This window comes from Pygocentrus nattereri, chromosome 13, assembly GCF_015220715.1.
Source record: "Pygocentrus nattereri isolate fPygNat1 chromosome 13, fPygNat1.pri, whole genome shotgun sequence".
NCBI classification, from domain to species: Eukaryota; Metazoa; Chordata; class Actinopteri; order Characiformes; family Serrasalmidae; genus Pygocentrus; species Pygocentrus nattereri.
In genome coordinates, this window is record NC_051223.1 from 34,792,490 (window position 1) to 34,805,710 (window position 13,221).

Below are 13,221 nucleotides of genomic sequence, written 5' to 3' on the forward strand. Positions count from 1 at the left end.
AAAGAGAGCGAGATATTCAACCACACAAACAGCACAGAGAGAGCGAGATATTCAACCACACAAACAGCACAGAGAGAGTGAGATATTCAACCACACAAACAGCACAAAGAGAGCGAGATATTCAACCACACAAACAGCACAGAGAGAGCGAGATATTCAACCACACAAACAGCACAGAGAGAGCGAGATATTCAACCACACAAACAGCACAGAGAGCGCGAGATATTCAACCACACAAACAGCACAGAGAGAGCGAGATATTCAACCACACAAACAGCACAGAGAGAGTGAGATATTCAACCACACATACAGCACAGAGAGAGCGAGATATTCAACCACACAAACAGCACAGAGAGAGCGAGATATTCAACCACACAAACAGCACAAAGAGAGCGAGATATTCAACCACACAAACATCACAGAGAGTGCGAGATATTCAACCACACAAACAGCACAGAGAGAGCGAGATATTCAACCACACAAACAGCACAGAGAGAGCGAGATATTCAACCACACAAACAGCACAGAGAGAGCGAGATATTCAACCACACAAACAGCACAGAGAGAGCGAGATATTCAACCACACAAACAGCACAGAGAGAGCGAGATATTCAACCACACCTACAGCACAGAGAGAGCGAGATATTCAACCACACAAACAGCACAGAGAGAGCGAGATATTCAACCACACAAACAGCACAGAGAGAGGGAGATATTCAACCACACAAACAGCACAGAGAGCGCGAGATATTCAACCACACAAACAGCACAGAGAGAGCGAGATATTCAACCACACAAACAGCACAGAGAGAGCGAGATATTCAACCACACAAACAGCACAGAGAGAGCGAGATATTCAACCACACCTACAGCACAGAGAGAGCGAGATATTCAACCACACAAACAGCACAGAGAGAGCGAGATATTCAACCACACAAACAGCACAGAGAGAGCGAGATATTCAACCACACAAACAGCACAGAGAGAGCGAGATATTCAACCACACATACAGCACAGAGAGAGCGAGATATTCAACCACACCTACAGCACAGAGAGAGCGAGATATTCAACCACACAAACAGCACAGAGAGCGCGAGATATTCAACCACACAAACAGCACAGAGAGAGTGAGATATTCAACCACACAAACAGCACAGAGAGAGCGAGATATTCAACCACACAAACAGCACAGAGAGCGCGAGATATTCAACCACACAAACAGCACAGAGAGCGCGAGATATTCAACCACACAAACAGCACAGAGAGAGCGAGATATTCAACCACACATACAGCACAGAGAGAGCGAGATATTCAACCACACATACAGCACAGAGAGAGCGAGATATTCAACCACACAAACAGCACAGAGAGAGCACACATGAAGCATTTATGTACTACAATAAATGCATATTCATTAATAAACATGTTGATGTTGTTGTTTTTGTACTTCTTTTTTCCCTCACAGTAATGACTTCTCATATTACTCATATTGAACCTGTGCTTAACTTCTATTTATTCTTCACAGTTCTCCTCTCATCTTAAAGTAACATACATAAAGACAGATAGAACTTTATTGATCCTGAAGGCAAATTGCAGTGTTACAGTAACAAAGACATTTAATTCCCCATAACCTTACAGAAAAGAAAATAAACATAATATAAGATAGAAATGGACAAAAAATAGGCAGAAATAAAATAATGTACATAAGGTATAAGAATAAAATATGTGAGCGTAGAAAGAGAAGTATCTGTTTGCATATTTCACAGCACATTTGTTGTATTTACATGAGAGCAGGTATTGCACTAATGGTATGAGGTAATTTACAACAGTATAATTAATAGTATAATAATAATAGTAGTATAATCTAATAATAATAGTATAAATCTAACTAGCAACAGTATTTACAGTTTAAAATGTGCAGTGAGTGTCATTATAGTGGTGGTTATGATATATTGCACAGCGTGTAGTAACGAGAGAAGTGATTCAGTGAAGTGATTCAGTGAAGTGATTCAGTGAAGTGATTCAGCACATGTTATGATATTGATGTGACTCATAAAACCTGTCCAAATATCTGCAAATGAAATGAATGTGAAACAGTATACTACATTGTACTACACTGAAACAGCTGTCATCATATTTACAGGTATATTATGTATTATATTTATTATAAGTATTTATGATATTACAGTTTAAACCTTGAATAGTTTGGTGAAGTTTCTATAGTAGACCGAGTTTATTCACACATAGAACCTCATAATTCTAAGCTAACATAGAGCTCCATCTACGTTTGGCCCATTCCAGAAGAGATTTTTTCTAAATGTGTTACAGTTTTAACATTCATTGGTATCTCACGGCAATGACTTTCTTCGAATTTCAAAGATGATTGTAATATATGAGTTATGCTATTTTAAAGGTGGAATATTTGACCCTGAATTTCTCACAACTGCACTGAACGCAGAGACCTTAGTGTCATTCAGTTGTTCACCAGAATTTGTTATGAACCTTTTCTGAGAGTGCCCAAATGTTAAGCTTTGTTTGCTGCTGCACTGGGGAAAGTAGCACAGCATCTTTTTGACCCGTGCTTTATCCCTAGGGCCGGAGGATTTGCTAAAGGGGACAAAACCCTCGGAAAGATCCTATTCCCTCTGGACCGTCATTAAATGTTATTCCATCAAACGCACAGACAGTTTACAAGCTGCTCAATTTGTAATGCTATCGTCTTTGCCCTAGAGATACACTTTAGCTCCTGTCTGTTTATAGATCTTTTGAGGTCTTTTAAAATACTCCACAGAAGTGGTTTCATTACCACAGTCTATTCATCGAGAAGTGAACGAGAGAGGAGAGACGAAAGTATTAAATAGTTAGCCAGGAAAATCTGATGGAAATTGACTGTGATCATCTGCACGACATCTTCCGGAGGACGGCCGTAAGGATGGATATAAACAGAAGGAATTCAATTGATTTAGTAGGGGAAAATCTATTGACTATTAGCAAACATTTCCAAATGACCCTACACATGATATCGTCTCCTCCACTGTGACCCCATTATAGACGTTGTACATGAGGAACCTGTTCTGGGTGACAATGACGTTCGTCTTCTGTTCCTTTAACTGCTCAGCCATGGTCTCTGAGGCTCCACATCACAAGGACAGACGCTGAATAATGTCTTCCTCCTCTTTTAGGGAAGGCTGTGCTTGGCTGGCTATAGAATGGCTTCGCCAGAATAGCAGCGGTGGTGGCTTTTGTCCAAATCTGCACAAAGACAGGTACATTCAGGAGAAATCGAAAGCACTTTTTATCGCTGATGTAATATGTTTGAATATACCCGTTCAGAAGGTATTTAAATCAAAAGAGCGTATTGTGGTGAGCAAACTAACATGCATCTTGAAAAACAAAGGTTTTTAAATGGCTCTTTTAGGAAAACTATTTCACTAGGAAATGTGGTATAGAACTTTTTTAACGTAAAAAAAAACTTTAATTATTATTATTATTATTATTATTATTATTATTATCATTATTATCATTATATATATATATATATATATTTATATATATACACGTGTCTTATTTCAAAAAATGTTCCTTAAAATGTTCCTTAAAGGAAAAAAAGTTCCTTAAAGTTGTACTGAGCAAACTAACATGCATCTTGAAAAACAAAGGTTTTTAAATGGTTCTTTTAGGAAAACTATTTCACTAGTATATGTGGTATAGAACTCTTTAAACATAAAAAAAATCTTTAATTATATATATATATATATATATATATATATATATATATATATATATACACACCCATATGCCTTATTTAAAAAATGTTCCTTAATGTGTCACCCATTTAAAGGTTCTTTAGGGAAACAAAAGTGGTTCTTCTATGGCATCAATTCAAAAAACCCTTTATGGCAACTTTTTTTATTAATGTGTGCCTTCACTGAACTGATACTACATGACTGAGTTTAAGACTATAGGACTTTGGTTTACGTCTGAAGTCCTGTCTAATGAAACACATCTCTGTTTTTGTTGATTTTGTTGGTGGAGTGATGCTTCGCATAAAACATAAGGAGCTATTTGATGTTGTTCAGATAAGACTGACTGATCAAACTGAAAAATATAGGTCATTTTTGGAGGAAAAAAACCAGCACACTAAAGCTAATGGGTGCTAAATGTTTTAGGAAAGACCATATTTTATAGTGTATGTGGGCTTTGCGCATTCAGGAAATCCCAAAACTATATTATGATCAACACCACAGGAATACAAATGTCTTTTTCATCGTAAGTCAGTTGTTGTTCTTTTCAAAAACTCGTTATATACAAAACTATTACAAAGAGATAAACAGCGTTTTGGGATGAAACTCTTCATTCAGTATTGCTCTTGTGACAAAACCTTAGTGAAACAGCAGCTTTATAGAAGAAGACAGAATCATTCTTCTTTCTTATCTTTACCACATCATTGCTGTTGGAACAAAACCTTGTATCTCCAAAATGGTAACTTTACAGGAGAAGGAAGAACATTCTCTACTTTTAATGTAAATCAATGGAACCAGATTTTTTCCCAGGCAGTTTTGGGCCATTTCTTCTGGTCCGTTCTTCATGAAATTTACACACAATGTAAAGGACAACAGGCAATTTCAAATTATGTTAAAAACTGAAAAACAAACGATATGTTAAGGTAACAAGACCAGTAGTTCAAGTAATTTTGGTGCATTCGCCATGAAATGGTGGCATAATGTGAAGGGCAGCTCGTGTTTTCAAATGGGGCAGAGACATTAAAAAGGGAGTAACGAGATTTAGATATCACAGCAATGATGAGTGAGGAAAGATTACTGGATTTTTTGTGCTGCTCAGTACTTTGAGATTTGCCATTTACACCACTAAAGACAGTCACTCATTTACTCACTCGCTCACACTCTCCAGTGTATTAACATATCCATCCTTTATGTCAGGGCCAATATGTTCCCAGACGCTTCGCCATACTGAAACGCTGCAACCAGTTCTGCTGGGACATGGAGCCCGAGGCTGAGAAAGGGACACTTGGGACACACACACACACACACACACACACACACACACACACACACACACACACACACACACACGGAGCTGTGAAATCATTTGAATGATCCTGTATTTAAGCAGGCTGTCTCTGCTACACCAGATGAGACACACTCAAGATTTACTACCTCTCACATTGTGGGTTAAACACATTCAGTCGAAGCTGTGCCGCAGGCTGCCGTCCTGTGGGGACGTTTGAGCTCCGATCTCTCCCTATTCAAATATAACAAGCACAAACCTTTTGTGACAGACACCCTCAGAGACTCCTCCATATCAATACATATGCAAAGATGGAATCTGATTTTCTTGTATTATTCATGTCAGAACAAATTATTTTTGGAAGGGGATTTGTTTCACCTTTTTGATGGAGTGATGCTTTAAATAAAACATAAAAAGATTTATCTGGGATTTTTTGATGATGCTTGAATAAGACTGAGTATAAATAAAAATGAATAAAATTGAAAAGTTTGATTGAAAAATTGATTGAAAAGTTCAGCCGTTTTCAGAAGAAAGAAGAGCAGACTATTAAAAATAAAGGTTCCTAAATGGGTTTTAGCTTCTAGGAAAGACCTTTAATGGGTATAAAACCTTTACATTATGTGAAGGTTCTTTAACTGTTAACAAGGTTCTTCACAATCGTTTTATTTACCCACTTAAAAAGATGGTTCTTCAAGGGATCTTAAAAAGGACAATTCTAAGGTTCTACATAGAGTCACAAATTCTAATGCTGCTTTGCATGATTAAAGGGTTCTTTGCATTATGAAAGCATCATTAAGACTGGTAGAACCTTTTCTATTGTTACAGGCTTGGCATTATAACAATAGAGGAACCCTTTCCAAAAACGTTCTATATGGAACCATATACAACACATTCTTGTAATCAGTCTATTTAAATCAGAACTATTTAACAATGCAAAGAACACTTTAATCATACAAAGGGTTCTTTGAGTGTTCATAGTTCCAAATAGAACAATTTTCTTTACTGAAGAGCTCTTGAAGAACCATCATTTACAAAAGTGCTTCATTAAAGAACCATACATTGCACGGTTCTTCAAGGAACCAAAAGTGATTCAGCTCTAATAGCTCTCCAAAGTTGCCTCTACCTGTCATTTCTATAGTATTTCTATTTTTGGCACAAGTGCTTTCAAAGTTTCCGATGTCAAACTTGTAACAATAGAATAACTCTTTTTGGTGCTATCTAGAACCATTTTCTAAAAGGTTCTACATAGAACCAAGTACAATGCATCCTCCCTTAATCTAACGAGCTATTTCACCATGCAAAGAACCATTTAAGTATGCAAATGGTTCTGTATAGAACTCATGGTTCTAAATAGAACCATTGCATTTACTAAAGAACACTTGAAGAACCAGCTTTTTTAACTGTGTAGTTTTTAAGGCTTTTAAAATAAAAGAATACAATACAAAGCCATGCCCTCACACCCCAAACACAGATACCACTGCTTTAGAAAGAGTAGCGGAGCTGGACCCCCTGCGTCTCTGTAAACACTAAACATGTAAAACCACAGAAATCTTCTTAATAAACTCCCCATTAACCAACACGGACCCTCGCTGTGGTCGGATAACAATAATAATAACCCCAAAATAAGTCCTGCCGTTCGGGCTATTTAACAGCATGGTTCCCGGGGTGGGGGGGACATTAGCACTAAGTGTGTGTTAGTGTCAGGGATTGGCCTAAGTATCTTCTCTGTGTGAGTCCGGTCTTCAGCTTTAATTCACATCTGAATAAAAGGCCCCCCTGCCGGGATCACATCAGCACGATTAGGCTCCCTTTTACCCAGCATTCACACCACTGTCCACCAGCGTCATACTGCTCCAGAGCCGCTCTCATCAGCACCCACCAGCATGACTGATTCATTTACAGACACAGCCTAATGGGCATAGCAGAGTAGGTGCAGGGGATGTTATTGTTTTTTGTGTATTTATGTCTTATTTACTTTCATGTTCAGTTCGATTCCATTGTGCTCAACAGAATGGATGCATGTGGATGAAGTAGCGGTGGAAAGCTTCGATGATTAACTGTCTGGGTGTAGCAGCATAAAGTTATCAGCTTATGTTTGCTGCAAAACTATTATAATGGGACAATTGAAATCATTTTAAATTTAGACAAAATCTAAAATGGCTCATTGTAAGAAAAAATATTCACATTTCTGTACTTTTTAAAAAAGTTTTCTTAAGTCATTTTATAAAGTGAAGTCTTCTTATTCCATTGGCACACACAAAAAAACGATAACAATAAAAAAATAAAAAAAGGGTTAAAAGCTTTGGGTGGTGTCATAGAAGAGCCTTGTTTTTCCCTAAAGGCCAGAGAACACTGACAGAACAAACACACTCAAGCACAAAGATTTGTCTGGTGTGCCGTATTTGTGTTTGATTGTTGAATGATTCTAAAAAAAGAGAGAGATTTGATATCTATATATGATGGACCATTTAACGGTTCAAAGAGCCCTCACATAAAAGTTCTTCAACAATTTTATGGTTCTTTCTAGAACTCATTATTTGGAGGTTCTTCACACTTACGCATCTCATTTACAGAAAAACGGTTCTCCATGCGCACCCAGAAATGATGCTTCCATGGCATTGTGCAAAGAACTCTTCTTGGCATTTTTATTTTTCGGAGCGCACTTCATTTTGCATGAAGCCAGCAAAGTGATCAGTGACATAAGATCATTGGAAAAAGTAAAATGAAATAAATAGTGAAAATAAATGAAAAGGTCTGCAAATATGAATCTCACACTGAGAAATATTACATATATTGTATATACAGCATCCGTGCTTCTCTCTGCATTTTCACACGACTTCTATTTATGGAAAGATTATATCAGACGTTACTATAATCTGTTGACAAGTTGTTTGGTTGTTATTGGCTGATTGGACAGTGGAAAAAGGGTGACAAGACAGTAATAAGCGCAGCATAAATAACCGATTCATAAAAGTAAATACAGCATTAAGAGTAAACAGATCATTTCACGTTGAGGTGCGATCGTCCTCATTTACAGCGATCGGTAAATAAGACTGTTGGAAATGCTTACCGTGTAAATGAAGCTCTTCACTTCAGGGCTTAGTTTCTTTTTCAGAGGCATTTATTTATTTATTTATTTATTTATTTCATTCCTCCGTAAAGACACCTCTCACGGCCTGCTGCTCGCATGCAGATGAATTGATCTGTGCTGGATCACCTGCGGCTCTGTGTTGTAGATGGAGAGGGGAACAGAGAGGGGGAGAGAGAGAGAGAGAGAGAGAGAGAGAGAGAGAGAGAGGCCCATAGTGGCATCAATAAAACTCTACTGTATACATTCGGCGGGCTGTTCAGTCAGTCGAGAAGGCCTGAACAATACACAAAGGCCCCAGAGCTCCAGCGAAATTGTTGTACAAAGTCACTCAGCCCTGACTGACAAAATGGGGTGCAAATGTTAAGTACAGCAAGATGTAAAGAATGCGAGCATTAGAGAAGGGTGTTAGCCTATAACCCGTCGGAAAACAGAAAACACTAGCACCGCCACTGCTGACCCCACAAGATGATGCCATGAACCCTTAAAGCTGATGGAAAAAGTTAAAGTGTGTGATAATGGGGTCAATTAAGTTATTTTACTTTTACTTCCGTTTTATTTTCAAGTATGTTAAAGACGCTTTGAGGTGCCCTTCATCTTCGTAGATACTCCCATTAACTATTAACATTCTCAGCCACCTGTATAAAATCATATTAAACATTGTATAGGACTATTCTAGTGAATTAGTTTAAACTGCATTCTCGGAGTAAAAAGTCTATTAAAAAAAAAAAAAAAGCAACAAGAAAAAGTATTTAGAGCAGTTTACAATGATTATGTAATGATATATTTCAGCCCAAGGCACTCACTGAGTAATAATTCAAGCAAAAAAATACAAACACAAAACTATCAGTTATAGGTTACCTTCTATTGGAAGGTGGCTCTGCTAAATTCTTACTCCTAAATTTACTCTGCAGAGATTTATTTTCAATTTTTTAATACATTTTTTCATTCTTTTGGCGTAAGGTTGAACAATTTAGATTAATCATCAATCATGAGAGCAATTGTTTTGAAGTAAATGTAAAATAAGTGTGTAACATTACGAATCGTCACTATTGAAACACATATTTTATGCAATTAAGCAAACTTTTTATGCTTTAATGACAATTATTATGATTTTACGTGTGGACAACTGAAAAACTATGTTTGCTAGTCACGTACTGACAAGCATTTTTGAGTTCTGCTCAAAATTATCTAAAATTTTCACCACTGAAACAAGTTTTATTAGTGTTGTGATTGTTTTGTTAGTGACAAAATTAAATGTTCGGTCATATATTTTAATCAAATAAACACAATTAAAGTATAGACCAAAGCAAAAAGATTTAAAGTCTAAAGTCCAAGTCAGTTAATAGTCTGAAATGTGTTGTAGCTCCTTTGCAGCTACAACAGCTTCTCCTCTTCTGGGAAGCTTTCTACAAGATTTTGGAGAGTGTCTGTGGGAATTTTTGCCCATTCATCCAGAAGAGCATTAGTGAAGCCAGACACTGATGTTGGTCGAGAGGGTCTAGCTTGCAATCTCTGTTCTAGTTAATCTCAAATGTGTTTGATGGGGTTGAGGCCAGAGCTCTGTGCGGGCCAGTCAAGTTCTTCCACACCAAACTCACACAATTGTCCAAAATATCTTGGTCGGCTGAAGCATTAAAATTTTCACTGAAACTAAGGTGCCCCATAGCATTATCCCACCTCTACCAAACTGTACACTTGGCACAGTGCAGTCAGGCAAGCAATGTTCTCCTGGCATTCACCAAACCCAGACTCAGCCAGATAGAGAAGTGTGATTCATCACTCCACAGAATATGTTTCCACTGCTCCAAAGTCCAGCGGTGGAGTGTTTAACACCACTCTATTCGACGTTTGGCAGTGTTGCTTGATAATGTAAGGCTTGCATGCAGTTTCTTGGCCATGGAAACACATGCTATGAAGCTCACGGCACACAGTCTTTGTGCTGATGTTAATGCCAGAGGAGGTTTAGAACTCTTTTGTGCACGATGTACACTTGGTGACCCGCTGTGTAACTTTGTGGTCTGACACTTCGTAGCTGAGTTGTTTTGATTCCTAAACACATCCTCTTTTCAATAATATCACTCATAGTTGATCATGAAGTGTCTAGGAGGGAAGACATTTCTCGTTGACTTGTTGCAGTGGTGGTATCCTGATCCAGGACCATGCTCAAATTGAGTGAGGTCTTTAGAACGACCCATTTTTTTTCACAAATGTTCGGAAAGGCCAAGTGCTTGATTTTATACACCTGTGGCAGTGAGACTGAAAGAAACACCTGAATTCAATGATTTGGAGGTGTGTCCCGATACTTGTGTCCATATAGTCAATGTGAAGCATTATATTTTGACTACAATTTGTCCTTTTCTGATTCGCGAGTTATTAATACTAAGTTGATGAGATGCCAGCCGATGCCGTTAAGAGTCTGTTAATGACAGTGATGGCCTTTAAAAGCACATCGAGGGACTTTTTTCGTCTGATTTGCTGCTGCTCAGCAGTGCTTTCCTCGTTAATGAATTTTTAATACCCTTAATGACAGCAGAAGAATGATGTAATTAAGGAGGCCAAGTTAGGAAGAAACGCTGACCAACACACTTTCTGGAGAATATCTTAATAGCACTTTCATTAAACGATCATATTAGCTTAATGAATAGATTGCCTTCAAGGGGACTGTGTTCCTCCGCAGGCTCCAATGCAGTCTTCAGGTTAAAAGTTAATGGATGAATGGAAAGATTGAATAGATTGAATGCACAAATCTATGATCAGGAAAAAGGCGCATTGACAGATAAATATATGCTGTTACCTCATAGACTCAAACAAAAGGCCTTTTTTAGGTGCGTTATGACAGAAACTTCACACTGATATTAATGTTTAACACTGATATTGAATAGTTTTGCCTACTTGGGGCAAATGAGGCCCTGCAGGATAAGCTGATGTAGGGTCTGTAGGGTCTTCTCCTTTCAAAGCACTACAAAGGCTTCCATGGAGCATTGCACAGTCCAATCATTTATAACCTCTTTTCCAATTGCCTTAATGTTTCATAAGCTACTGACAAGGAAAAAAAGTTTTAAATACCAAACTTTACCATTGTAGAGCAAAAACACTAAAGCAAAACTATTTTACAGATTTGACAGCATCACAGCAACATTACTGATTGCTGATATTCCTCTGGTAATTGACAACAACAAAGAACTGTAGATGAAGTGACAGTAAGACAAACAAACGTACATAAACAAACAAATAAAAATAGTCTGCAATTGAGGTCATCAGATTAGAATAGGACATATTTATAGCTTTTATACCACATCAGTGTATGATAATGTGTAAATATTAAACCAATCTTTGCAACAAGCTTCCTCAATGGACATGCATGGCCATCGTCAATAATTAACCAAACAAACAAACAAACAAACAAACAACGCTTGAACAAGAGGAGCAAAGTCATATTTTTTCTTAGGATGATCAAACCCATTAACGCCATTTTAAAACTCTTTCAGAACCCGTATACAACAACGATGCAGATGAATAGAACACAAAATAGAATTGAAGAGAGCCCTCACTATATGATGGTAAGGGAGCATATAGCTTTTGTTGAAGTGTGTTCTTGTACTAAAGCAGGAGCATTTGTGATATTGATTAAAAAAGGAGGGAAGTCAAGTCCCTTGGCAGTAAAAGGAACGGGGAATGATTAATGTCCTTCTCAGAGAAAGAAATTATATGGAATAAATTAAACTACAGCGGCAGCAAATTGAAAAATAAGGATGCAAATGAAGTTTGAATGCTTAATATTTTATAAAGAAAAATAGCCAATGAGGCCCAGAAATGATGAGGGATTGGCTGAGGAACATGATATTAGCTATAATGACCAAGGCTTTGCGTTCTGTACTGTAGGAATTTACCTGTCAGGAACAATTTCACTCCAGTGAGGAGAGAAATGGAGAACATCGTCTGTTTAGAACGAGAAAAAAAAAAAACAACCTAATTTCACCTGGTCGAGAAATAGAAATTAAAAAGGCATTCAAAAGGCATTTTGCAAAAATGTGTTCAAAAATCAGGACAAATTATTATTTAATAGATTACTTTGCATTTATTTTACTTCGTTCAGTGCAGATTTACTGGGACAATGCTCACTGCGTCCTGTAAACGGGGCTAATGTTTAACCGTAGTCCTTAAGAAGGTCCAAAATACATTTTGTTTCAGTTGAATTCACATGAATTTTTATGCATTGCAAATGATAGTTTACAACCAGTGTGCTGTTGCTTAATCTTTCTCATCACTTCTTCTTCTTCTTCTTCTTCTTCTTTCGGCTGCTCCCTTTAGGGGTCGCCAGAGCGCATCATCTGCCTCCATCGTGCCCTATCCACTGCCTCCTCTACTTTCACACCAACCATCTCCATGTCCACCTTCACTACATCCATAAACCTTCTCTGAGGTCTACCTCTTCTCCTTCTCCCCGGCAGCTCCATCTCCAACATTCTTTGACCAATATATCCACTATTCCTCCTCAACACATGTCCAAACCATCTCAACCTGGCCTCTCTGGCCTTATCTCCAAACTGCTCCACCTTCACTGTCCCTCTGATCTGCTCATTTCTAATCTTGTCACTATATTATCCTCATATTCCCTGACAGAAAGTTCTTGGATATATAACTGAACTGATGCTCTACGTCTACCAAAAACTCTATTCTGCTTTAATAAGTGCTTTTAAATGGTGTAGTTAATAATATTTCACAATGAATAATGATGACAATGCACCAACATTAGTCTCTAAGAAAAGGCTGGTCAAACAGCGTATCTGCAGCATGATGTTTTCAGTAAATTGTCCAGATTTGGCCAGTTTCCCAAAACTACCACAGAGCAAACCCGGTTCTGAACACACTCTCCACCGTATATATTTGACTGTTATGTAGCAAAGAGTTTAGTAACATAGGCTCTGATTGTGTTTGCCATCTGTTATGGTGGCTTTGCTCAACACCTTAAATCCTTCCTTATCGCTACTGTGATCTTGGGGAAATTACAGATTGTCTGGATTGTATCCGAAACGCAGTCACCTTCCTCCAGCAGGGAAGAGTTACAGATCATGTAACCACTTGGCCAGTAGTTCAAGAAG

At 37.8% G+C, this 13,221-nt stretch overlaps 1 long non-coding RNA gene across 1 annotated transcript; it reads right to left on the minus strand.

Moving 5' to 3' along the window:
- Window positions 1-2,858: 2,858 nt before the first annotated feature.
- LOC119264944 lies at window positions 2,859-8,184 on the minus strand. The gene is made up of 3 exons (XR_005131293.1): window positions 8,099-8,184; window positions 4,895-5,027; window positions 2,859-3,252 (listed from the first exon to the last, which is right to left on the minus strand). It is a non-coding gene; the product is annotated as an uncharacterized LOC119264944 (long non-coding RNA).
- Window positions 8,185-13,221: the final 5,037 nt, after the last annotated feature.